The sequence below is a fragment of the Balaenoptera musculus genome, chromosome X (genome assembly GCF_009873245.2).
Source record: "Balaenoptera musculus isolate JJ_BM4_2016_0621 chromosome X, mBalMus1.pri.v3, whole genome shotgun sequence".
NCBI classification, from domain to species: Eukaryota; Metazoa; Chordata; class Mammalia; order Artiodactyla; family Balaenopteridae; genus Balaenoptera; species Balaenoptera musculus.
The window spans coordinates 93,682,912-93,707,807 of NC_045806.1; the positions used below are offsets into that span (position 1 = coordinate 93,682,912).

The 24,896-nt window shown below is 44.9% G+C and overlaps 1 long non-coding RNA gene across 1 annotated transcript in view; it reads right to left on the reverse strand.

Moving 5' to 3' along the window:
- Positions 1 to 24,896, reverse strand: part of LOC118888465 — a 400,177-nt gene that overhangs the window by 138,394 nt on the left and 236,887 nt on the right. The gene's annotated exons all lie outside the window — the stretch shown is intronic.

A 24,896-nucleotide genomic window follows, 5' to 3' on the forward strand; every position in this document is an offset into this window, starting at 1 on the left:
CTGTCCCAGGGTTAATAGTGCAGACCTGAGCATGACTCGAGAGAGGACTTGGAGAGAAAACTCTTGAAGCGCTGGCAGAGTTCTTGTGGGCTCGGCCCCGTACACGGATCTGTGCTGGTGATGAGGACTTCAGCAAGTGGGTGGGAGTGAAAGAGGAGCCGGTGGGGCACAGGCAAGAAAAGGTTGCTTCGTGAAGCAACACGTTACATCTGGCCAAGGGCAGAGAGAAGGGAGCCGTTAAGAGGAAAGTGAATGGAGTTTGATTGCACGGCAGCTGTAAGAAACCTGATTTCCAGCAGTGGGGCTGTGAAGAGTCTGCCTGGCGATGTGGTAGCCTTTGACCTGAAATTACCACCCTCTGCCCCATCCCTGCACCACATCTGCTGCTGGCTAGTTGAGGAGAGAGACAGAGGGAGAGAGAGTGAGAAGGAGAGAGAGACTTAGAAGGAAAAGAAGTGTGCTTGCTCTACTCACTGGCCCCAATATTTTCATGAAACAGATCTGAGCAGTTCTCTAACTCTGGTCTCTACGACCTCCTCCTTGGCACTTCACCACAACTCCCTCTGTGCCTTCTCGCCCTCTATGCCAAGATGGAAACTGAGCAACAGGTAGGGGGCAATACAAAACACCAGAACCCGGGAGAATGAGGGCTCTCAATATTGGCACCTGATTTGGTTCCTGAGTGACAGATTTCTCAAGCAGGTATGCCCCATATTGTGGGATTTTGGCTCTGAAACCAAGGGAGGGTGTTTTGTCTGGGTTCATCAGCCATCTTTTCCACCTCCATAACTTTCCAATGAGTCGGGCATCATCGAATCTGAGAATTAGAAGAAACTTTAGGGGTTATATCTACCCTCCCGCTCAGTGCAGGAATATCATCCCGATAATCTGGAAAGCTCATCCCTCTGTAAAGTAGCTTGTTCCACGTTTGAACATCCCCTAATTGTTAAAAAAACGTATTCCTTAGGTTGAGGAAAAAGTTAGTTTTGCATAAACTACTTCTAATTCCTCTTTCACATGACAGATATCTGTCATGTCAGCCCACGTCTTCTGTCCTTCAGGCCAAATATCCTCAGTTCATTTAAATCATGCCTCATGGGACATGGTTTCCAGATCTTTTTCCATTTGGGTTGTCGTCTGCTCAATGTGGAGCTTGTAGCTCAATTAAAACCCTCTTTCGTTTCTTGCACGAACTACTATTATTTGCCTGATTCTATGCTTATACAATTGACTTTTATTTTAGCCTAGATGCCGGGCTTTACATGCATCCTCGATAACCGTCACCTTGTTTACTTTTCGTATTTATTTTTAAATTAAATTAAATTTTATTTTATTTTTTTGGCCACATGCCAGGGATCTTAGTTCCCCGACCAGGGATCGAAACTGCGCCCCCTGCAGTGTAACCACAGAGTCTTAACCACTGGACCACCAGGGAAGTCCCACTTTATTTTTTTATTTCAATTTACCTCCCTTATGATTTTTCTAGATGTTGAGTCTCTCATCTAAAATATCATATTCTTTATACCAATGTTTCTCAACCTTTTTTATTTCCATTTTTACACCTCTAAGGAGCCTTCTAAGACATTTTTCTCTAATCTCTGCCCGTGAAATTTTAATAACGCTGATATGCTGTGTATATGTTTATTTACTCTCTACAGGTCTGTGCTCTATATGTAGAAGGTTTTTTTCCCTCCTCAAGAAGCAATTTTGCCCTCTTGGGGGCGATATCGCCTCCATTGAAAGTGCATGCTCTGTATCACCAAGTTTCTTTTATCTGCATATTTGATCAACTCGACTAATAAAACTATTGAATGAGAGAGAGTCCAGGACGGAAGACTGCAGCATGACCTTAGAGTTCTCCCTTTATTAAAAATCATTTTTAATAAGGTTGTTCAAACTTGAAGCAATCCATATAACTTCTGCTACCAACCAGCTCCAATTTTTCCACCTTCTCCACGAGGATAGCGTAAGACTTTTTCAAATGTCTCACTGAAATCCAGATACATTACACTACGGTATCCCCTTCATCTACCCTTTTAGATATCCATTCAGAAAAGGAAATGGGCTTAGTTAAGCATGACTTGCTTTTAGTGAGCTCATGCTTACCCCTAGTGATTTCCGCTCCCTTTCTAAAGCCTCAAAAATGATCTGCTTAATAGTGCATTCTATGCTTTTGCCAAAGACCAATGCCATGCTCACTGGTCTGCAGTTTCCAGGATATACATTTTGCACTCTGCAACACCAGCCCCCTCCCCTTCAATAAAACTTGGAACAACGTTTGCCTGCCTCTTTGCGTCTCTCACCTATTCCCTTTGCCATGATTTCTCAAAGGTTACTAAGACTGGCTCTGTGATCACATCTGCACATTCTCTCAGTAGCCTCGGATGTAATTTGTCCGGGCCTGGAAACTTGAACTCACTGAAGGCAACTAAGTACTCCCTTATTATCTCCTCATCTATCTTGGGCTTTAATTCTCTTTCCAGTTCAAAGATCATGCTCCTTGATGGAGAGGTTAAGTAACTTGCCCACAGTCACACACCTAGTAAATTGGCAGAGCTGGAATTTAAATCCAGCTGTGTCTGACTTTTAAAGTCTGGCTCTTAACCGGCATGCTATCTAGCTTCCAAGTATCAAATGAGTGGTATGGCCCACGAGTGCCATATGAGTTCCAAAGTGGGAGAGAGCTCTTCCAGCAAGAGTAGTCAGCACAGGCTTGGTAAAAGAGGTGAAATTTGAACTGCATCTTTAAGCGTGAGTGGGATTCTAATAGGAAGAAAGGAGTGATGTGTGCATTTGTGGTAGGGTGATACAGGAGATTGAGGATAGCATCCCAGGCAGGGGAAATAATAAATAATCGCCACTTTGGGTCTGCCTCATAGTACATTTGGTTGATCATTATGAACGCTGAGTGACCACAAGTGGTCAAGAGATAGCCAGGGTGTCCCTGCCTTCTCTCAGTAAGTAACGATTCAAGCTCTGTTGCTTACTAGTTGTCGTATACCCTTGGGCAAGGAACCATCCTCTTGAGCCTTGCTTTCCTGCTCTATAAAATGGGAATAATAATGAGCCTACTTTAGAGGGCTGCTGTGAGGATCCAATCAGCTAGTTAACACATGTAAATTACTTAGAGCACTGCCTGGGGTACAATTGGGGCTCAATACATATTTATTACTGTCATTGCTATTATTACTGTGATTCATTTATTCATTCAACAAGCATTTACTGAGCTTCTACTATGTGCCAGATACTATGTTAGGTCTCGGGGATATAATGGAGAGCAATAAGAAACATGATCTCAGCCCTCAATGAGTTAAAGACCAGCCATTCATTTATTTTGTGGAAGTTTTCAGTCTGTGCTATTTTTTTGTTTGTTTCACATTCCGGGTAAAGTGGTACATTTGACTTATTCTTGAACAAGTTTTGACCTCCTTCAAAAGTTTGCGGGGATAGTTGTAAGAATCTTTTTGATTCGGTAACCCAGGATTGGTAGAGCACGTTGGTGGCTACTCTGTCCAAGATGCTGTAAGATTCCGGTTAATTCCATCTCAACACACACCCAGGTCTTGGAGTCTGCCCTTTTGCATCCTCCAGCGGCATTCCTTGCCCGATCTCTTCTCCCATCTCGGGCATTTTCCACCCCTAGGTTGTAAAATCGACTTCCCCTATGGGGAAAATCCAGCTGCACCCGGTGTGGAGTGTGGTACAGCCGTGGTGTGGGGCAGCATTTGGTTTTGGCTAGCTGACTGCAGTCCCTGCTTCTTTGGACTTCACAATCCCCCCAAGGCCAGTGAGAGTGCGAACAGAAGCCACGGAAGAGGTTGGACTGTCAGCTTCCAAACCAAATAGCCTTGGGCCGGTGTGGGGTGGAGTTCAACCAAGACTTTGGGAGGGGGTAAATTGGATGTCTTCCCTGTTGGCCTGGTTAACACAAAAATAGTCTTCACTGGGCTGTCGGCAGAATTTCCTTTAATTAGGGGAAGCAACTCATTTTCCTTGTCAACTAAAGGGCTCTAGTTTCTTAATATTAGTCAAAGGAAACCTCTGTCCCTAGTAATAGAAATAAATGGTTACGGTGGTTCCTAATCTCTGACTATATTACATCTGTACCCCTCTGTTTGGTTACCAAGGCCCTTCCTCCACCATGGGATGTCATTTTAGCCATTTCCTGTGATTGGTTTCCCCACTACTCCTTGGTGCTGGTCTAGCTGGCCTTTGTGTTCCAAATCTCAAGGCTGGACGCTTTCAGAAACATCACCACCACTGATGGGTGCTGGGGTAGGGAACTCAGGGTTGGGATGGTTGGGTGGGGATGATTCTTTGGATACAGCTGGCATTCAAAACTTAAGCATACATTGTAGCTGAGTGTCAGCCCCAGAGAACTGAGCATTGGGTACCAGGTGAGGGTGGGCGAGGCCATAAGCAGAAGGCAAGACAAGAAGTCAGGAACTGAGGCGACCCAGAGCTCAGGTCAGGAAGCATGATTCAAGCCTCCCCCTGCCCCCATGTTTTTACTCAAGATGTCCCCCTACTGGGACTGTCCTTTCTCACTCCTCCATCTAGCCAAGTCTGGCTTATCCTTTGATTCTCCAACCATACTTTCTCCATGAAGCCTTCTTCCTCCCTCACTGATCTCCAACCTCTCTGACCAATCATCTCACTCTGAGTCAGTGTCATATCCCACAGGGTTCTTCGTAATCATTCTCCAACTGTTTCATGTGTGTACTTGGGTTTCCTCAAACTGCAAACCCCTTGAGGACAACAGCTCTGGCTTTTGCACTCCCCACAGTGTGAAGCACAGGGCAAGGCCCCAGGTAGATGTGCAGTAAATACTTGGCAATGGATTCCAGAGACATTCGGAATGGAAGTCAGTAGCAACTTAGCAAGACACCCTGAGATGGACCCATCACACACTCACAGAAAGTGCTTAGAAAATCAAGCAGAACTGTCTTCTGGGATTTCAAAACTTGAGAAACAGGGGCAGTCTGAGGGGAGTGATAGTATTGGGCTGGCCAAAAAGTTTGTTCAGGGGTTCCAGAAAAACACGAACGAACTTTTTGGCCAACCCAATGTCTCTTTGGCAAAGCTATATATCCATCAACAGCCCTTTGAGTGCCGGGGAAAGCTCATAGAATTAGAACAAAAAGGGTGGAGGCAGCCTTGAGCTGTCATTGAGCCGGAGAGTGAAGGAAAGATTGGGAGGGGGTTAAAAACAAACAGAATTATGAAAGTTTTCCAACATGGGGGAAAGGACTCTTTTTCAATCCCAATAAAATGTCATTCATCTGGGCTCTACTAATCTAGGATTTTTGCAAAATTGGACTAAGGGAGACTGTAGCTTGTTATAGGCAGATCTTGAAAGAAAAGAGCTGCTAAACTAATTAAGCCTCCCCAATGTTGGGAGAGGGCGTGAGGGACGGGACAAGGTCCTGTTTGACTTAGTTAAAAGAAGTCTTCCCAGTTCCCTCCTAGAGCTCTTCAGAAGTCTCATTAAGCTAATTATAAGTCCCAGTTGTACACTCATTCTGGTCCTATTTTCCCCTTGTTGTAAATACTTAGGAGTATTCAAACTGCATTATTAAAATTTACAGTTTCAACTTTTCACTATTTTCGATTCATTCCCCCTCCTCAGCTGGTGTCAAGAAAGAAGGGACTCTGGAAAGCCCCAAAGTACTGGGAGCTTTCATGTGCTATCTCATTTAATCTTCACAAAAACAACTCTGCACAGAGGTTTTGTTTTTCCTGGTAAACAAAGATAGGGGAGATGCTGAGTGGAGGTGGGGGTGATGGTGGTGGAGGTGATGGCTGTGGAGTGTTAAGTAACCAGCCCCAGGCCACGCAGGAAGGAAATAATGGAGCCCTGTTATTATAAAAAAAACAATTCTCCCAACTCCAAAGCCCTATAGCTTTCTCCTGGCCCGTGTTGCCTCTAAATTGAAAAAAAAAAAAACATTGACTGATAGGAGATTCAAAGACTTTTCCTGACAAATCTTGCTTTAGTAACTCATTTAAAGTGGCCATGAATTCATAAGAACACACGGTCAAAAACAGAGTTGATATTCATAATAGCCGAAACCTGCAACCAGCCCAGATGTCCTAATTTTAGAACTGGAGAACAGATTAGTGTTTGCCACTGGTGGGGAAGAGGGTTGCAGGAGGGATGTGGGTGCAGTCATGAAGGGTAATACCACGAAAGATCCTTGAGGTGATGGTACTGTTCAGTATTTTGACTGTGGTGGAGAATACACAAACCCACGTGTGATAAAATTGTAGAGAACTAAATGCACACACAAGTGGGTATAAGTGAAACAGGAAATTTGAATAAGATCTGTGAATCGTATCAACATCAATATCCTAGTTGTGATATAGTAGAGTTTTGCAAAATGTTATTAAAAAAAGCTGGGGAAAGGGTAAACAGAATCTCTCTGTACTAGTTGTTAAAACTGCAGGAGACTCTACAACTATCTCAAACATTTCAATTTTAAAAACAAAAGGAGTGAAATCATACGGTATTTGTTTTTCTCCGTCTGACTTATTTCACTTAGCATAGTACCGTAAAAGTCCATCCATGTTGTTGCAAATGATAAGAATTCATCTTTTTTATGGCTGAGTAGTATTTCACATCTTTTTTTTAACATCTTTATTGTAGTATAATTGCTTTACAATGGTGTGTTAGTTTCTGTTTTATAACAAAGTGAATCAGTTATACGTATACATATATCCCCATATCTCCTCCCTCTTGCGTCTCCCTCCCACCCTCCCTATCCCACCCCTCTAGGTGGTCACAAAGCACCGAGCTGATCTCCCTATGCTATGTGGCTGCTTCCCAATAGCTATCTATTTTACATTTCGTAGTGTATATATGTCCATGCCACTCTCTCACTTCATCCCAGCTTACCCTTCCCCCTCCCCATGTCCTCAAGTCCATTCTCTAGTAGGTCTGTGTCTTTATTCCCGTCCTGCCCCTAGGTTCTTCATGACCATTATTTTTTTTAAGGTTCCATATATATGTGTTAGCATACGGTATTTGTTTTTCTCTTTCTGACTTACTTCACTCTGTATGACAGACTCTAGGTCCATCCACCTCACTACAAATAACTCAATTTCGTTTCTTTTTATGGCTGAGTAATATTCCATTGTATATATGTGCCACATCTCCTTTATCCATTCATCTGTCGATGGACACTTAGGTTGCTTCCATGTCCTGGCTATTGTGAATAGAGCTGCAATGAACATTGTGGTACATGACTCTTTTTGAATTATGTTTTTCTCAGGGTATATGCCCAGTAGTCCCACATCTTCTTTATCCATTCACCTGTTGATGAGCACTTTGGTTGTTTCCATATCTTGGCTACTGTACATAATGCTGCAATAAACAAGGGGGTGCATATATCTTTTCAAATTTGTGTCTTCATATTCTTTGGATATATACCCAGAAGTGGAATAACTGCATCAGATATGCTAGTTCTATTTTTAATTTTTCAGGAATCTCCATACTATTTTCCATACTAGCTGTACCAATTTATTCCCACCAACAGTGTATGAGGGTCCCCTTTTCTCCACATCCTCTCCAGCATTCTAAAGTTTGTTTCCTCTTTGATTATAGCCATTCTGACAGGTGTGAGGTGATATCTCATGGTGGTTTTGATTTGCATTTTCCTGATAATTAGAGATGTTGAACGTCTTTTCATGTGCCTGTTGGCCATCTGCATATATTATGCTAAGTGAAATAAGTCAGAGAAAGACAATTACCGTATGATTTCACTCTTAAGTGGAATTTTAAAAAGTAAAATAAATGAACAAACCAAACCAAGCGAAAACAAACATATAGATACAGAGAACAGAACAGTGGTTCCCACAGGGGAAAGGGGTGTGGGGAGGGCTAAAGGAGTGAAGGAGGTCAACTGCATGGTGACGGATGGAAACTAAACTTTGAGTGGCGAGCACACTGTAGTGTATACAGAAGTAGAAATACAGTGTTGTACACATGAAACTTATATAACGGTATAAACCAATATTACCTCGATTTTTTTAAAAGGAGATTATATGTAGTGGGGAGGTTTATATATGCATCAGATATATTCTGTCTAATCAGAGAGAAACCACTTTTGAGAGATGGAGTGCCAGTGGTCTGGTAGAGCTGAGCAATGTAGCCAAGACTTGGAGGTGGCAGGGCTCTGGGCTCAGGGAGAAAGTTCACACAGGTCACTGAGCCTGACTGACTACAAAAGAATGGGAGTGTGGTGTGAAATTCACAGGAACAGATTTCATGCTTGGGGGCCTTTCATTCAAGGCCATAACTTTGCAGGTTCCTCTGCCCTTTTCTGGGAGACTGAACCCTGCTCCCAGAGAGGTGACTAGAATGGGCCTCAGCCCAAAACAGCTACATCATTTGTGAGGCCCAGTGCAAAATGAAAACGCAGGGCCGCTTGTTCAAATTTATAAGTCATTTCAAGACGGTGATGGCAGAGCATTAAGCCAGGCCCGGGACCTCTTGAAGCACAGGGTCCTGTGTGACTGCACAAGTCCTGGCCTCAGTTAACATTTCTGCTAGATCCCCACAGCTGCAATGTCTAGAGAATACGGACCAGCTCCCACTCCCCAGCCCCTCCCTGCTGGTCTGGATTGACTGGGATGACTGAGGTCTAAGTGGCCCTTTGGAACCTATTACTGTGAAGTCACAGTGCTGGGCACTTGTAAAATCCCTGCTGACTGATCTAGAGCAAAAGAGGGAGGAGGGTGGAGTCCAGAGGGGGAAGGCAGGCTGGAAAACCCTGGGTGCCCACTGGCGAAGGGAAGCTGGTGGGTGAGAGGTAGATCAGGCTGGTGACCATTCCTGACGTGTACGATGAAGGGAGCCCTAAACTAGGGCCTGGAGGCCTGGGCTCAAATGTCAGCTCTGCCACCCCTGGGCAAATTAACTGATCTCCGAGTGTGTCCGTTTCCTCATCGATAAAATGGAGATACTAACAATAGTACCTACCTCATTGGATTGTCATGAAGATCAAATGAAATCCTGGATATAAAAGCACTGGGAAAACCCATGATGTATAGAAATGTAAGACATGTGTATTACACACACATCCCGAAACCTCTCCTAGCAGGTGGTGACTGACTTGGGCTCTAATGCCTAAAATGAGACATAAGGTTAAACTTCATGGCCCAGACTTCTGGTTTTGGCCAAAACAGAGGAATACCGTTCTCCTCTCCTTCCCTCCCAGGTCCTCCCTCCTACAACTAAAAAACACTGGACCTACCACAACAAACAAACATAGGAAGACTGAAAGGTGAGAAGAAAGCAGGCAACCTAAGGACCTCAGGACTTGAGCAACAACACAGCCTTGAGTCCCCTGGGTTTTCTTATTTCCTCCCATATATTCCAGATAGGACTCTGCAGAAACCCCTACCCAAAACTTCCAACAGGCACCAACCAAAAAAAAGTTCTAAGGAAAGCCCGTTCCTCCTAGTCAAAGGCCTAGGAAAAGGGTCATCTAATAATAGAACACATTTTGGGGGGCACTTCCCACCCTACTCCAACTAAGCATCAATGGAACAATGGCACACCACTCCCCTGGGGTTTCAGTGGAGCTGAGTGGGGAGCTGATCTTCTATGCCCTGCTACCAGAGTAGTCTAGCTGTGTGGAGTCTCCACGCCCATCCTGCAGGGAGAAGACTGAACAAGGCAAAGTGAGGCAGGGTTAGTGGGCCTCAACGAGCAATTACAAATTCTTCTGAAACAAATGAAAAACATGGGAAATCCCAGGACAGAAATAGAAAATGTAAAGAAGAACTAAAGGTAAATTATAGAACTAAAAAACACAACAACAGCAACAACAAAAATACTTACTGGATGGGCTCAATAGTAGAGTGGAGATAACAGGATAGAATCAGTGAATGTGAAGACAGATGAATAGAACTTACCCAATCTGAAAAGCAGAGAGAAAATAGACTGAAAAAAAAAGTGAACAGGGCCTCAGGGATCTGTGGGACAATAGCAGAAGAATTAATGTTTGTATCATTGGAATCTCAGAAGGAGAGAATAAGGAGTGTGGGGCTCAAAAAATATTTGAAGAAATAGTGGCTAAGAATTTTCCAAATTTGTCAAAAGATATAAACCTACAAATTAAAGAAGCTGAGTGAACCCCAAACAGAATAAGCCTAAAGAAATCCAAGACACACGATAATTAAACTTCTGAAAACGAAGTCATGGTCCAAAGGAGAGAGTAGGTTTGGGGGAATTCAGTACGGAAGATCTTAAGGGCTGTCAGTCTCCCCTTTCTGCCTCTTGCCAGGAAAGGAGAAATCTCAATTACTTCAAACCCTAGCTTCCTCTGGGCTCTATCCCCAGCCCCACGCATCAAATCTACCATTCAGTGATTCAACAAACATTTATGAGCACCTAATATTTGCCAGTCACTCACCTAACTGCTGGGGAGACAACAGTGAACCAGCCGGAGTCCCTGCCCTCATGGAACTACAATCTAATAGACGGAGACAGACACACAGAGAATGTGTTGGGAAAGAGAGTAATTAAATAGAGCAGTAGCTATTTAGATACACACTTTTCCCAGAAAAGGATCTGGGACATTCAGGTAATTCATTCAGTGTTTGTTAAGCACTCAAGCACTCACAGTATCTGAGAACCTGCTGGACCTTGGAGAGAGAGACCATAGTCATTCTTGTAGGACAGGATTTCTCATCTTTGGTACTATTGACATGAGGGACTGGGCAGTTCTTTGTTGTAGGGGCTGTTCAGTATGTTGTACCATGTTCAGCAATATTCCTGTTCCCCTACTGACTGGATGCCAGTAGCATCTTCCAAGTTATGACAACTAAAAATGTCCACAGACCTGGCCAAGGTTCTCATAGAGGGCAAAACCACTGGGTGAGAACCAGTGCTGGAGGAAAAACTGACAAGTGGACAGATAGTTGATAGAAAATATGTTCACTGCTAGCATAGAGAAAGCTCCCTCGGCTCCCATTGCTTACAGGATATGATTGAGATTCTTCAGCTTCAAAAACCAGGCCCTTCAGAGGTGGCCTCACTCTCCATCTCCAGCCATATTTCCTGTTGTGTGGCCAAAGTTTGCACTATACGGTGCTCTAATCATCTTCAGAACATGGCATGACTTTCCCTTTCCCCAGGTCTTTCCACGTGCCCTTTTCTCTACCTTGAATACCTGACCCTGGCCAGCGACCTCAAATGGCATAGCACTCCTCTTAAATCTTTCTTCGAGGTGTTTACCCCCCTTTGAGGACAGGGACGGTGTCAAGTTCATCTCTAGCCCCAGAGCCTGGCATAATGCTTGCTCCTTGAAGGAATGCAAGGATATGGAAAAGAGAGAAGATTTGACTGGCCCCAGTTCTCAGATTGCCTCCATGCTTCCTGGAAATGAAACAATCACATTCATACAACCAGGCTTGTTAAGGGTGAATATGTGTGGGATGTATTAACAATGATAGAGCATGGGAGGAGGATTCATGTGATGAGGAATTTGAATGGGGCCTTGAAGGATAAGTCTGGCTTTGATAAGATGAAGGGGAGGAAGGAATAGCTAAGGGATGGGGGTGGGAAAAGATAGTGGAGCACAGCACACTCAACAAAAACCAAAGCCCAGAGAGTACAGGCCTGAGACCTGCCTCGTGGTACGCAAGAGGTCTTCTCCCACCTTGAGGTCTGGCTAAATCTTGGCTCCTTTAAGCAGGCAGCAAAGGGAGAGGGTTACAAGAGTGGTGGGAGTTTGGGACTAGTGGAAAACATTGGGAGTAACAGGTTTAGAGAATGAACACAAGCACACTGCCCCCCAAATGAGCTGATATTCCAAGCACAGGAAGCAAATTCTTCCTTAGCACCTCTGCTTCAGCTGATTTTGATGGAACATGTGTCATGCACAGTGTGCTTCCTGTATATCATCATGTTTAGTTTTCACAACAGTAAGATGGGTCTTTCTGTGGCAGAGCTGAGATTCAAATCCCGGCTTTTGGGTGGAAGGCCTGGCCACTTCCATTGTGCCATACTGCCATGGTTAGCTGGGCCCAAGTTTGGGGTCTGGAGGCAATCTTAGTGAACTTCTTCCTTCCTTCCTTCCCTTCCACCCTCTATAGAGCTCTAATCCTAAGTAAGACACCCTCTTCAGAAGAGCATACATACCCTCAGGAACAGGGCATGCACAAACACTTCCAAGACTGGTGAGGGAATTACACCCAGATACAAGGATTCCTCTGGAAGATTCCCAGGCTGGTGCCTCATCCCTTTGGAGCCCCTTGCCCTAAGTGAAGTTCAACTGTGAGCTGTCAGACAAAGGCCTATGCCTGGTAGCTTTCTTCATGCCTTGGTGCCGCTTGGCGGCTGTGCCCCAGCACGGGGACCATGGGAGACGTCAAGTTGGAGATGTCAACAGTGGGTGATGTTGCTGCTTCCTCTGACAGAAAGATACTCAGCATAGTTTTTCCTATTTAACAGAATCCTACTTGGAGAGTGAAACTTCCTAAAGCTACAGAACCATGGGAAGAAGGTCAGTAGCCAAGACACAAGAGCACTCAAAAAAGCCAAACACTTATAGTGAGGGTATCAGTTTTTGAAGGCATCTAAGGTGCTTACTCCAAGTCTTGGTGAAGGTTCCTGTGGTCCCGAACTTAGAATTACTCTTCTGAAGGCTGACTTTGCATACAACTGAACCCATCAGCTCTTGGGAGGAGGCAAGCGTGGTGGGAATGAAAGGGGGCACCAGGGGCTTCCTAAGCGGCCAAGAGAAAATGTGATCTGGGGACTCTCTTGTCATGCGGGCCCCCAGCAATGAGCTTCTTGCTTCCGTTGAGGTGAGGGGTAGTGCCTGTCCCTCAGTAGGGAAGACCCTAAGGCTTCTGTAGTTTGTGACTTACAGAATGTGGGTGCATTTCTCCTTCTCTCTCCCCTTTCCAGAAGCTGAGGAGTGATTGCTCTCTACCAAGTGGTACTTTGTCCAGCTTGGCCTTCAACCAAGATAGTGCTTCCACTCTTCATTTCCAAACAGCCCCTGCAGTCTGGCCCCCACCAGGAAGTCAGACCTCTTCCCTTCCCAACACTCCTACAGACATTCACTCTTCTCCTCCACCCCAGGGGCACTTTGCTCAAGCTGCGTATCTCTGTTTCTCTGTCAAAGCTTTTCCCTATAGAATCTTCAGCCTAAAGAAACAGGGACAAACCCTCCATCAGCCCTTACTGCCTCTTGGATCATGTCTAAGACCCTGGAACAGAAGGGAGCAACCCTGTGCCAGGTGCCTTACATGCATTATTTCATTCAATTTCTCCATTAGCCCAATGAGGTAAGTACTGTTCATTTCCCCATTTTAGAGATGTGGAGACTGAGGTTCAAAGAAGTTGAATGATTCAACCATAATTTTGCAGCTAGTAAGTAGCAGGACCAGGATTTGAACCTACGTGCTTCATTCATCACACTTTTACTATAATTGTCTATTTTACTTCCTATATCCTCCAGTAGATTGTGCGTTTTTAATTTTTGTTTTCATTTTGCAGAATTTAGAATTGTCTGGAACTTCTTCAGCAGTAGATGAGACTTGAGCTGGGCCTGAAAGGATCACAGTGCTTTGAGAGAAAGTAGGCATTTGGGGAACGGGGTAGAGAGATCTGCAGCGTTTCAGGCCCTGAGTCAGCCAGATGGAAATGTGGTGTGTGTTGGGGATGAGCTTCAGGAAAGAACAGCGAGGTGGATTGGCGGGGCTGGGTTTCAGAGTTCATGTTGGCAAATAATGGGAGATCAGACTGGGGATAGCCTAAATCTGGAGGAGTGAGGAGTTTACGTGAGTTCCCCAAGCTGGTATTTGTAGACACAGGAGGCTGACTAGCCAAATATAGTCGTAGACGGTCATGGATTAGTTGACTGGGGCAGCTGGGAAGGCTGCCACTGAGAATGGGTATAATAGAAACTTCTTTCGTACCAAGCTCCTCTGGAATGGAGACAGTGAGCAAGGGCCCACCTAGGGCAAAATGATGTGCCACGGGTCTCCTCACCTGCATGTTTCGCCCTCCTCCCTTCTCTCTCTCTCTCTCTTTTTTTTTTTTTTTTTTTTGGCAGCACCATGTAGGCTTGTGGGATCTTAGTTCCCAGACCAGGGATCGAACTCGGGTCCAGAGCAATGAAAGCCGAAGTCTTAACTGCTGGACCACCAGGGAATTCCCATCACCATCCTTTCTCTTTGGATGGCAATAGAGCCATCCTGCCTTCTCCATGCAGAACTCTCACCTTCTATCACTGGCAAAGTCTCACTCAGGACCGCCTTCTCCACGCAGCATCTTTTTCTCTTACTTTCCTCCATCCAAACCATATCGGTTTTTTCCTCTGGGCTCTATCATGTTACAAGCATAAATCTGATAGAAAAATGCACAGTAGATGTTAACGGTTGATAATGTCTTAATAACGTTTTAATTTGAATGGGAGCTTACAATGCTTTTGCTAGAAGCAGGGGTTATCAGGGGACTTCGGGCTGAGAGAAGAGGGCGATGGGGATGGGGTGAGGATTGGGGTAGAGGTGGGAATTTGAGAAGAGGGTATTTGGGTGACCTTTGCATAAGGATAGTCCTGATTATTTCTTAAATATTTGAAAAGGGGCTCTCCCCATTCCCCTCCCTGCCCCCTCCACGTTCTGCCCACCTTGTTCCTGCATTCCAGTATCCTTCCAGGAATAACTGTATTAATTAAAACAACCCTTAGATGCAGAGAAAATGTCCAATTTGGTTTGGGGATAGGAACTCTTCCTGAGTTGTCAAGGACCCCACAGAACTGGAGCTGCTGCTATGAGAGCTCATGTTCACAGCTCCCTTGGACACTAAATTTAACAGATGGGACACTTCAATCCAGGCCACAGTTGTCAAAAACCACAGTTTAAATCAGTCACAGACAACTGTTTCATTCCCCACACTTGCCTGGGTGTAACAACTGCAGGAATGCCTCTGCTTAAATTACACCCAGTGACACCGCAGGGAGAGACATGTCTCGGCCGCATTCATTCTCTGTCCTTTCTGAGCTTCTTTTATAGCAGGGGTCAGTGCCCTTTCCAAAATGGGGTGCCAGGGCTCTGAGCCATGCTCTTTTATCGGCCCGGTGCATGTTGGTGTATGTATTCAATCATGCCAAGGTGGGAGGGTGATGAGGTAGGAGGGAGAGGACAGAGCTATACTGAGTGTTGCAGAAGCGAGTGTTTAGCCAAGGATTAGCCAGAGACATGGCAGCCCCGGGTGATGACTTACAAAAATAAATGGTGGGGAGCGGTTCTACCTGTGGCCCGTGACCTGTGTACCTGTAATAACCAGTCTATGCTTCATCAAACCTCAGGAGGATTCCAGTTTAGTAGCATAGACAGACACATAGACGTGTCCATTTGTATTGCATGTGGGAAGGGACGTTTGGCTTAGATGACGCCCTCTGACCAAAGATCCTCAATCCAGAGGCAGCATGACTTAGAACTGGGGAGCAGGGGACCTGGGGGAGGCAGACTTTGTCTGAGACTTGTCACAGCACCAGACATCTAGGTAGGGGCTTGGTAAACATTTGTTATTTTTGTTTGGGGAACAATCTCTTTCATCACTCCCTTTGCATGGGGAAAAAAAAAAACAAACGAAACACTTCAGCTAGTGAAATAAAGCAGGGAGGCCTCCTGATGAACAGATTCTGTTCTACTCGTGGTTCATGGGATTTGGAGCTTCTTCAGCTGATAGTCAGCCTGTCAGAGCTTCCACTACCTTGTACTGGCAGTTCTCAATCTGGAGGTCTCTAAAGGGAGTAAGTGGTGTTCTTAAGCTATTTTTTAAAATATTTTTTAAAAAGCCTAATAGAAATGGCACATTCAGCCAAGACAAAGCCACAGAGAGCTAAGTACAATATCATGTTTCTTTGCTTTTGACTGAAATCATATTAGCTTGGTGTGGTTATCTCACGCGGCTCAGAAGCACTGAGTGAGTAAAAAATTGGGAAAATGAATTATTCCATAATAAATGTAGCTTTGCTAGATAAAAATTTTTCCAAATGTGAGGCCCGCAGGGGAAAAAGTAATAAAAGGGATCCTTGGTGGTGAAAAGGTTGGAAATCACTGGCCTCTACGTCTGGATGCCAAAGTTTGGCTGCAGATTCAAAGCCTATGACCACAGAATCCTGGGATTATTGGCATCTGACACCCCTGATGTGGTTCCTGTTGGAAAAGCAAACATGCTCCCTGCCCAGCTTTCTAAAGTGTTATACATTAACCAGCTTACAAAGCACCATTCACGGGTGGACAGGGTTTTTTTGGATGGTGGTTTACTGTGTTTTTGTACCTGCAGTGAAAGAACATTTCAGAGGAAGCCTAGGCTTGCCTGAAATCTACAAAGCTATGCTATTGCTGGACAAGCGCAGAGCTCCTTGTAACTTACAGGGCTGGAACAAGCTGTCCACACCTTTCTCCTCATCAACAGCCTTCGTCTAGTACCTCTGAGAACGCACATTCCATGAACACACTGGAAACAGGCTAAGAACATCCATCGGGTGTAAGCGAAAGAGGAGGGACTCTGCAGGCTGGGGAGGGAGGGAGGAGATTTGGAAGTGGCCTGGTCAGAGAATCATTCCCACTCTTCCCATTGTCTGAAAAAGTTTTCTGGAAGAGGCTCAGAAAAACAGGGGAAAGTGGAGCTGAGGTTTCTACAGAGAGAAGGAACTCCCCGAAATATCGATTCCAGCCCACATTTAATATTTTTTAAAGACTGTAATTGTGATAAAATATACTTAACATAATATTTACCATCTTAATCATTTTTAAGTACAGTTGGCCCTTGAACAACACAGGGGTTAAGGGGTGCTGACCCTCCGGGCAGTTGAAAATCCACCCTCCATATCCACAGTTCTGCACTCACAGATTCAACCAACTGAGAATCATAATACTATAATATGTATCTATTGAAAAAAAAATCCATGTATTAAGTAGACCTGACAGTTCAAACCCATGCTGTTCAAGGGTTAACTGTACAGGGTTCAGTAGTATTAAGTATATTTACATTGTTCTGAAACAGATATCCAGAAATTTTTATCTTTGCATGACTGCAATTCTAGACCCATTAAACAACTCCCCTTTTCTCCTGCCCCCAGCCCCTGGTAACCACCATTCTACCTTCTGTTTCTATGAATATGACTATTTTAGATATTTCATAGAGATGAAGCATACAGCATTTGCCTTTTCATGACTGGCTTCTTTCACTTAGCATAATGCCCTCCAGGTTCATCCATATTGTAGCATATGTCAGAATTTTCTTCTTTTTCAAGGCTGAATAATATTCCATTCTATGTTTATGCCACATTTTGTTTATCCATTTGTCTGTCTGTGGACACTTGGGTTGCTTCCACCTTTTGGCTCTTCTGAATAATGCTGCTATGAACATAGGCATGCAAATATCTCACTGAGACCCTGCTTTCAATTCTTGTGGATATATACTCATAAATGGGATTAATGAATCATATGGTAATCCTATTTTTAATTTTTTTTGGAACTGCCATACTATTTTCCATAGTGGCTGCAGCATTCCCAGCAGCAACGCACAGGGTTCCAATTTCTCCACATCATTGTCAACGCTTGTTATTTTCTGGGTGTTTTTTTTAATAGCAGCCATCCTAATGGGTGTGAAGGGGTATCTCATTGTGGTTTTGATTAATAATTAGTGACGTTGAGCATCTTTTCATGTGCTTCCTGGCCATTTGCATATCTTCTTTGGAGAAATGTCTATTCAAGTCCTTTGCCTATATTTTAATTGGGTTATTCGGTTGTTGTTGAAGTGTAAGAGCTCTTTATGTATCCCGCATATTAACCCCATATCAGATATATGATTTGCAAATATTTTCTCCCATGCCATATGTTGCCTTTTCACTTTGCTGACTGTGCCCTTTGATACTCCAGCCCACATTTTTAAAAACAAGGAAAATATGATAAAATGAAGAAAGAACCCAGCAGGAATGATGCCTGCGGGCCTCATTAGGTGATTTCTCCAAGTCCTTTGAACTCTGTGTTCTTGAATTCCAGCTCTCCTGGTGATGTTCCTCCCAAGCTCTTTGTACACTGCTTTGTCTTTACCCCATTAGCTCCAGACTGCTTCTAGAGAGAATGTGCCCCATTCTAAGTACCATGTGCCTTTAACACCCCATAACTTTCTTGCTGCTTCCTCCATGCCTGTGAGATGTGCCTTTTCATCCTGCAGCATCTTCAGCCTTGGGTGTTGTAATACAGCATCCTCAAATACACTTGCAACCTCTCTGCCATCCCAGGCAGAGACGAGTTTAAACTCTGCTTTTGTGGCAGCCATAGTGGTGGGACTGAGTGTAGAGGCCATTTGATGTAGGTATCAAAATTTCTCTGAGAAACAAGGTCTAATGGAAAGACCATCAAACCATCACTTCCTGGCTGTGTGACTGTTGACATGTCACTTCACCTCTCTGAGCCCCCATTTCCTATCTGTAAGCATGAGGGTAGCACACCCACCCTGCTGGAGTTTGATGAGCCTTGTTCGGGATAAAGCATGTGCGGTGCCGAGCTCAGTTCCTGGCGCATCTTGGGAGAGCTGGGCCGTTGGTAGTTTCTCCTTCTGGGCCCAGACCCTTCAGACAGAAGGAAGCTCACCCAGCCAGGGCCGGGTCCACACAGAGGCTGCACAGCGCTGAGGGGCGGGAACAGAAGTCCCTCAGCCGCCTCTGGCCTCTGGTAGCCCTGTGCCCCAAAGAGCCCAGGCTGCGTGAGAGGCTGCCACTGCCCAGCAGGAGGCCCCCAGATATCCCTCCCTCGGTGACACCTTTCAGTGGCCCTCAGCTCTTCCTGGCCTGGAGTTCTTCCTATCCTCTGACTCACTTCCCTCTAACCAGACATAAAACCTTTTCTCCCTCACCTTCCCACAGATTTCATCCCTTACCAAGCCCTGTAGATTCCCCGTCCTGCTCCTCTGCACTGCCATTACCCTTGTCCAAGCTGTTATCAGTTCTCTCCTGGATCAAGGACATCAATGCCCCGGGCAGATGCTCTCCTTATCTCCTGTTCCTGGGTCCCTTCAGTCCAGTCTCCACAGGGCAGCAGCAGAAAGGATCTATCTACAACTTTTATCTGCTCATCTCACTCTCCTGCTTAAAGCTTTTAAGTACCTCCCTGGGTGCTCTTCAAAGGGGAAGTTCAAACTCCTTAACGTAGCCTACAGGCCCGCGTGTTCTGGCCTCTGCTCACCTCTGGCTTCATTGCTCACGGCCTCTCCTCCATCACACTCCACAGTGCAACCATACTGGATTTCTTTCGGTTGCTCCAACTAACTTTTCTCAGGGCTTTCACATATTCTTTCCCCTAACCTGGAACATTCTTCCTCCCTCTGGCTTTTATTCATCTGTAAGTTTCCGTTCAGATGTCACTTTCTCTGGGAAGGCTCTCCTAACTCGTCCTCAGGCTGAATTAGGTGCCCTATATGATTCCCCTGCCGTTTTGCATTTTCTCGAGTCACACTGTGTTATCATTATGTCTCCCTTAGCTAGACTTGGAGCTCTGTGAGGTCAGGGGCTGTGTCTGTTTAACCCCCCAGGGCCCAATACAGTGCCCAGCATGAAGCATGTTGTATGTTTGTCAGATGAATGAATCCCGATTTCCCTTTGCAACGTGGTCTTCATCCACTCACTCCCCTGCCCTCTACACCCCTCCGCCTCACTGAAGGACTTTCTGATCCCCAGATACATTGGACGTGGATCAGACCCTTTGCCTTTGTGCATACAGGTCTTTCTGGCTGGAAGGCCCCTGCCCTCCCCCCCCTTCACCAAACAAACTCCAACTTGTTGAAGCCTCGGCTCAAGTTTCATCTCAGTGAAGCCCGTGCCTGAAGGGGACCATTAAAATAAAGATTTACTCTAGGCAGGGTAATTCTTAGCTCATTCTTCATCATTAATGCTTTATTATTCTAACTCCAATATCTAGAAGCCTTCATTAGCCCACCCCAGCAGCCAAACTGCCCCTCCTCTGGTCTCTCCCATCTCCTTGCAGCACCTCCATTATGGCACTTTCCCAAGGTTTTGGGTGATGGTTTTTTGTTTGTTTGGTTAGTTGGTTGATTTAATTTAGTTTAGCTTAGTTTTTTTTTTTTTCCCCCTGGAGGAGGTAAGAGGACATTGTGTGACCTTAACCCTCCTGGCTCCTTGTAAGGGGACCTTGGCTCATTTCTTCAATTAAAATGAGACATAAATTCTGTCCCCTCCCCCATCCTTTGTCCCCTCCCTGCTAGTGTGTCCACTCATTACTGAGACAAACCAGGGCTGCTTCCCTTTCAGGAGGCATCATTTTTCCAATTAGCCTTTGATTGGAAACAGTACCATTACAGCTGGGCTGCTTTCAGTGACTGCTGGTGATAGGCAGCCTGGCCATATGGAAAGACCACTGGCCCAGGAGTCCCCACTGCTAGCCCATCTCTGCCTCTACCCAAGCGTCTGGATGTGGGTAACTTCCTTTCCTTCCCTGGACCTCAGTTTCCTCCTCTTCTGAACGATGAGGAGTTTGAATGTAATGTTTTGCTACTTAAAGTATGATCCGTGCACCAGGAGCATGGAGCAGCCGTGGGTAACTTGCTAGAAATGCAGAATCTGTGCCGCACCCCAAACCTTGTATATCAGAATCTTCTTTTTAACAAGATCCTCAGGTGATTCAATCCACAGTAAAGTTTGGGAAGCGCTGGGAACTTTGCAGATGAGAGAATCACTGAGGCTCTTGTTAAACATACAGTTTCTCCGGCCACTATCCTGGAGCCCTAATCAAGTGGGACTGGGATGGGGTCCCAGAACTTGTATTTGTGACAAGTACCCCATGTGACTCACATCCCTGAGGAAGTTTGGGCAACATTGGACAAATGGTTTATAAGGGCCCTTGCACCTTTGACATTCTGCAATTCTGTATGCAACTGGTTCACTACTGGGGATAGTAAATAGTGATACATAATGCAGACCCCTAGGACTTACCCTTCTTTAAACTGGGTAAAGTATTTTTAGAAGCATCTAGGGTTGTGCAGGTGGGGGGTGGAGGGAAGGAAGAGGGATTACAACAACTTAAGCCAAGTCTTCTCGATTGGAGAAAATCAGTAGCCTCCGGGGTTCAAAGAGAAATTACCTGCTTACTCAAGACTGTCTCCTTGAAGCAGTCAGGCTTGATACAATCAGGCTACCTGAAAGACCCTCTTGGAGCACTGAAAAGGGAGGATTAGAGATAGAGGGGGCAGCGTCTCTCTCACACTGGCGATGGGATCGAGGAGACGGGGCCAGACAAGTTGACAAGGAAACCTGGGGAAAAGCCTCTCCCGGAAAAGAGTCACATTTTCCAAAGCCTCATTGCGGATGTGTGTCCTGACAAGGGATGTTTTCCCATTTGTTGAGTGTATTTATATAAAAACTTTAAGAAAGGTCTAAAAACGAAATCACATTTAGTTATATGTTTAACAAATCACCTTTATTTGGAAAAAGAAAAAAATTACCTAAGATCAGGACGGCCCTGGAAAGTCCAGGAGAGGAAGTCGCCAGTTTTTCTCCATGTTTGGATTTGTTTTTCTTATAAATATGCCTTAAGTTCCGTTGCTGGTAGGTTTTGGCTACATCTGAGATTTAGACAGGTGGAGAGAATGTGGAAGGGCATTCAGAGGGTATTTTTCTGGGCAGAGAAAGAAGGGTAGACTCTGTCAGCAAGAGTGAAGTGTGAATGAGCATGGCACAGCCAGGGCCCAAGTCAGGGGAGGAGCTGGATGAGAAGGAGACTGCTGAACTGTCCAGAGCAGAGGACCAAGTCTGGGCACAGCGGAAACTAGGACAGAATTGCTCAAGTCGGGGCTTTCCCTTTTTCACATTATCCCATTTACCCAGTCCGGCCACCAGATCCATACGCTTCTATATCAATAGCTCCCTCCTCTCTACCTCCACTGCTCTGGCCTTAACTCAGGCTCTTTTCATGTCCCCATCTGGACTCTTGCAACAGTTGCAAAGATCCATTCTCAATATGTCTTTACGTATGCAAGCTTTTTCTCAAGCTTGAAAAGGCCATCTTCCTTCAGAAAACTGAATATAAAGAGATCTTATCAAAGTCAACAGCCTCTTGAGTCTTAGTTCTACTGGGCAAGATGCAAACTGCTCTAATTCAAACGGCCCATGAGCTCCTATAGGCTACTTAGATCCTCACTGAGTCCTGGTGAAAAGGAAGTGGAATTCACAAGAGCAGGGGTTCTCAAGCTAGAGAGGTTCTCAGAATTCTCCAGAGAGCTTATAAAAACAGGAATCGCTGGGCCCTACTCCCCCAGTTTCTGATCCGGTGTAGGTGGTGTAGGACCTGAGGATTTGCATTTCTGGCAAGTGCCTGGGTGGTGCTAATGCTCTGTGAGCACCTTGAAGGTAGAAACCCTGCTTTATCTCTATATCCCCATGGCCTTTGCATAGTGTCTGGAGTGTGGGAGGCTTTCAGTAGCCACTGTTGAAAGAAGGAAACCATAAAAGAGAGAGAGAGTGTAGTACTCCTAGGAAGAACTTCCTTCAAATACCAAACACCTTTCTTCTTTCAACTTAGCTCATACTGGTTTCTCCATTTCCTTATTCTTTTAGTCTAAACCAGTGGTTGCCAAACTTTTAGAGTTCACAGATCATCCAATTCTAAGAAGAAAAGAAATATCGATTTGATTTGAGCCTCTCCTAGGTTTACTCACTTTTTAGTTTGCCTTGTTAGGGCATTAAAAGACAAACACACACGTGTCTTCTACCATGACCAACATTTCATAAAAGAAAGACCATTTTAATAACAAAAATGTTAAAAGGCTATGATCGCAAAACAAAAGATAGTCCTTTAAATGGAGTACATTTCTTTCTATGAAAAACCACATGATATTTCCTTAGTTTTCTCTTTCCACCACGATCTGGTGAACGTTTTATTGCAGATTACCATTGGGTGCTGTACCAGCATTTGGGAACCACTGGTCTAAACCCACCCAAGCTATAATTCCTCCCAGAACCCTGTGTACGGGGCCTATAACCTTGCCACCTCAGGTAATTTTTGGTTCTCAGGGAGGGCCATTTCTCATGCTATTCTGTCTGCTTGGAATGCTTGCTGCCCACCTAGAAAGCCCTTAATCTGTTCTCAAATCCTGCCAGTTCCATGATGTTTTCCTGACCTTCATCATCCTGGGACAGTAATTGCCCCACACTTGGTGTTTCCATAGCACTCGCTCGTTTGCACTGGGCTCATTTATTAACAGGTCTAGGCTAGAACTCCTGGAGTCCTAAGACCAAGACCTCGATCTTGCAGATACCTTGGCAGGGAACCTGGAACATAGTTATTGCTCCAGAGATGTTTTGATAAAAACCATGAAAAGGAGCTGGACTTGATCTGATGGGCAATAGACAACGATCATAAGTCCCTGGTCAGAGGAATGACACAATCAAAATGATTCTTTAGAAAGATTTTACTTGCAGTGGAGACCAGGATAGACCAAGGTGGGAGAAAGTGACATCATGAGAAATCAGTGATGAGAAGGGCCTGATGATACTGGGGATGAAGACTGGCCTGGCCAGTCTTATTGTCGTATCTAACTTTTCTTTGGATTAGGAACACTAAGAAGTCCTCCCCATATACTTTCATTGTCTCCACCAGAGTGATGGTCACGGGGCTAGTTGATAAAATACTGTATGGAGGAATCATCCTCAATCATCTTAGTCCTTGCGAATACCTAGGCTGCTGGCATCTTTGCTTCTCCAGACACAGGTCAGATGGGAGCTGTAGGGTTGGCCTGCCCAGTGAAGTTGGCCAAACTGTTTTCCAGGATCTCCGCCTCCCCTTTCTGTGCCCTTTCCTCCCTCCCTCTCCATCAACCTCTTCACAAGCCCAGTACCTCGTGTTCTGTTAATAAAACCCTATCTGAGAAAAATATTCAATTTGTCACTTATGCCTGAGGGTGAATAAGATACGTAGGTGTTCCCTCTCCCAGAGAGTAGCTGCACATCAACCTACGGAGGGAGAAGAGCTACACTGTCCAAGGAACTGCAGGCAGCAGGTAGAGGTATTTTCAAGGAACCCACATGGAGTCTTCCTTGGGCCTCTGAAATCACAGCACTAGAAGTGACCACCTATGCCGTTGGCACAGACTGACCTTGGCCAAAGCATGGTAAGCATAAAGAGTCCATTTGATTCCTGCTCAGCTCTGGAAGGGAGATCTGAGATCTTATATGTTGCAAATGTGCTGTGCTGTTAGTTATGGTGTTTCCATCATACATTGATTCTCAGCTTCCTCATCTATAAAATTAAGGGGTCGGATAAAATATAAAATAATGTCGAAGTTTTTCTGCCAGCTTGGACATTTTGTGGTTATATGATCATCGGTTCAATGCTTTAAAAAAAAGAGAGAGAGAGAGAGAATGTCAGCCAGAAATATTGAAATCAAATTTTATTTTTGGAAAATGACATTACACACATCTTGCAAATGTACACAGAAATGAGAATGAAATGAAGAACAGAGCTTGAGAGCCAAAATGATTGCAAGAGCAGCTCTGTGGCTGCCCGATATTGAATGCTGTGAATCCGCAGCATTCACAGTTCACAACACGTTACACACATGGGGAACTTCTCTAGACTTTGAAGTCCTCTGACCAAAGAAAGCCCTCATCAAATTGTGGAGGGAGGAAGAGGGATATTAACAGGCACAGGAGATGAAAAGGGTCTGCTCCAGCTGGTTTACATGGGCCTCGCCAAACCTATCAGTTCAAGTGGGAACAGCAAACCATAAAGGAAGATGCCTTCTTGGAACACTGCTTTTGAATCACAGCCTAAGAGCGGGCTAGGCATTGTGTGGGAAACCAACAGCAATGCATATAAACCCATGTCCTTGTCTTTTCTGGCTATAACTA